Source organism: Oryzias melastigma, linkage group LG2, assembly GCF_002922805.2.
Source record: "Oryzias melastigma strain HK-1 linkage group LG2, ASM292280v2, whole genome shotgun sequence".
Taxonomy (NCBI): domain Eukaryota; kingdom Metazoa; phylum Chordata; class Actinopteri; order Beloniformes; family Adrianichthyidae; genus Oryzias; species Oryzias melastigma.
Window position 1 is genome coordinate 20,843,081 of NC_050513.1, and position 2,627 is coordinate 20,845,707.

The following is a 2,627-nucleotide window of genomic DNA, read 5'->3' on the forward strand; positions in this document are numbered from 1 at the left end:
AGCTGAAACTGAAACTCCAGCAGCTGAAACTGAAACTCCAGCAGCTGAAACTGAAACTCCAGCAGCTGAAGCTGAAACTCCAGCAGCTGAAACTGAAACTCCAGCAGCTGGAGCTGAAACTCCAAACTTAAGCTGAGCCAAACTTCCGGGAGGCCGGATCTGCAGCAGCCGTGGATCGTCATCCTCTTTTCCAGCCTTCAAGCGCGGCAGTGATGGGGGTGGAGGCGCCATGATTGGTGGATGCAGACATCAGAGGAGAGATGTGAATGTCTGCAACATGTCCCCCCTCCCTTCCAGGACAGAAGCCGGACACTGGCGGGCTACGCGCAGGGAGGACGGCTGTTCCCGCAGGTGTGCGGTAAGAACAGTTACGCTGTCCCTAAAAAGGAGCACACACGCTCTCACGCACGCAGACACAGAGCAGACGAGCGCGGCCTGCAGAGCTGCTGCGCTTGCTTGACAGCTGCGGGGCCAATGGAAACCTGCACGCGGCCAGCTGCGCAGAGCCGCCGCAGCCAATGGAAACATGGGATCCGCGGAACCGGGACCGGATACAGAACGCAGCTCGGCTGCCGGAACGGAGCCGCGGCGGGAGGTCGTTACGGGGAGAGGCGCCGCAAACTTCCGGATGCGGGATGCGCCGAGCCTGGAACCAGCGCGGGACACCGCATCCCTCCGCATGAGCGCGCGGCGCAGCTCGCAAGAACGAGACAGTCCCACTCCTTTTTCTCGCCTCGCGCCCTCCTCCCATTCCGCCCCTCCCCATCCCGCTGTTCCCTCCCCTCCCTCCGCTAATTTTTTATGCATTTTTCTAAACTGTCATGGCGTTTTCGTGTCCTTGGAAATAAAAAGCGCCAGTGTGTTCCCGGGCTCACCGGGGAGCGTCTCGCCGGTGAGAGCGTCCGTCCGGACCGGAGCAGGTGAGCTTCTCGGCGGCGGAGGCTTTTCCGCGGCGGAGATGACCCCGGGAACGAGTTTAGAGGCAGTCCGCACGTGTGAGGAGACGGCTGTTAGAATCTGTTTACAACAGCGATGCACTGACATTACACAGCTAGCAAAGACGGCTAGCGCCGCAGCTACGGGCACGAGCCCCGCGGGGAGGACGCGGCGGCTCCGTGTCCCCGGTAAGGCGCGTGACGAGCGTTTTCTGCGCTGCGGCGTCCCCGCAACCCGCGCAGAAGTTCCTTTCTCAGCCGCGGGGCTCCGTGCTAATCCAGCGGTTCATGCTAGCCGTGCTAGCCGTGTGCTAGCATCCATTCTGACCGCAGAGGCTCCTCAAAGCTGCGGCGTTAGCCCGCGAGCCTCACTTTGATCTGAGCCGCAGCTGCCAGCTGTGGGGGCACGCGCGCGGGCCTGCGGCGGATCTCCCGGGTTAGGGTCCGACCTCACCTGTCCAGGTGAAACCACCATGGCTGCAGACAAAGGCTGCCCTCAGCTAACCCACACCTCAGCCAGCTGGCTTAGAGCCCCCCATCCCCGCCAGGCCGTCTGCACACCTGACGGTCCTCTATAGAACCTCGGGTTCACGGCGGGAACGGCACGGGGCTTTGTTATTCTGATACCTGAGGATACCTGGCTGCAGCTGCAGCGTTTACTCAGCAGGTGGGATTCAGAGCCGCTGCACCCTGTTGTGTTTGCATTGCCCCCCCCCAGCCTGCAGGGTCATGCTGCATGTCTTCTGGGGGGTGTGGGGGGTGAAGGCTCCTATCTGCTGATGTACTAGCTCACACCAACAGTTTCCTGAGAGCACCTGAAGAATCTTCTGTCATGTGACTTCCTCTGTGAAGCCAAAGAAAACCAAAGCGTGGTGCATGTGTGACGTCATGTGTGACGCCATATGGCTCACTAAGCCCTTTACTGTGATCATGAACACAGTGGAGGATGTTCAAACCAAGGAGAGAGTGTCTGTTTATAGAGGAAACTCTAGCATCAGAGATCCACGACTCACTGACCTCATACAAGTATACAGCATTTACTCTATTATCATTTTGACCTTTAACTCTTTACACATTCGTCCATCTGTCTGCCTCATTGACTGTATATGAGAACCGGAGCTAGTGAGTCTGACATCACTCATAGAAAATGACTTGCTTCTGGTTTGAACAAAATTAAATCGATTCAATTGTGTTTTTTCCGCTTTTTGGAGCCAGACGACGTCAGTGAGCAAATTCTTGTTCTGAGTTGGTCTGAATCATCGTTTTAATCCCATAATATAACCAAGAAAAAGAGATTCTATTCTATTCTATTCTATTGGTTAACGTTTTTTCTGACAAACAGAATGACAGAGTGTTAGCTGTGTATTCCTCTATAGAAGTGTATGGGATACTGGTTTCTTGGAGCCAGCAGGTACTTTCTGATGGAACGCCAGGAGACAGGGATTACTCAGTGCAGTTCTCATGTATACAGTCAGTGGTTTGTGTTCTTCACTTTTACCGTTCGTGATTCACATTGACACTACTTGGAAGCAGAAGACTTTTAAGGAACTATCATCTCCTGCTTTTACCCTTCTTTTTGATTTTTAATATATATTTATTATTTTTTTAGACTTAGACTTAGACTTAGACTTAGACTTTGCTTTATTAATCCCTTTGGGATGGCACCCTTGGGGAAATTAAGTCTTTCAGCAG

The 2,627-nt window shown here is 54.1% G+C and overlaps 1 protein-coding gene across 8 annotated transcripts in view; it reads left to right on the forward strand.

Moving 5' to 3' along the window:
• Nucleotides 1-241: 241 nt before the first annotated feature.
• Nucleotides 242-2,627, forward strand: part of chd6 (chromodomain helicase DNA binding protein 6) — a 79,796-nt gene continuing 77,410 nt past the window's right edge. For 7 of the 8 annotated variants that reach the window (XM_024269164.2, XM_024269166.2, XM_024269170.2 and 4 more), the window contains exon 1: nucleotides 454-920. The gene's annotated coding sequence lies outside the window, so the exon portion shown is untranslated. Of the gene's footprint in view, nucleotides 359-453; nucleotides 921-2,627 lie in introns of those variants that run through there. The other variant, XM_024269165.2, reaches the window with a different exon arrangement.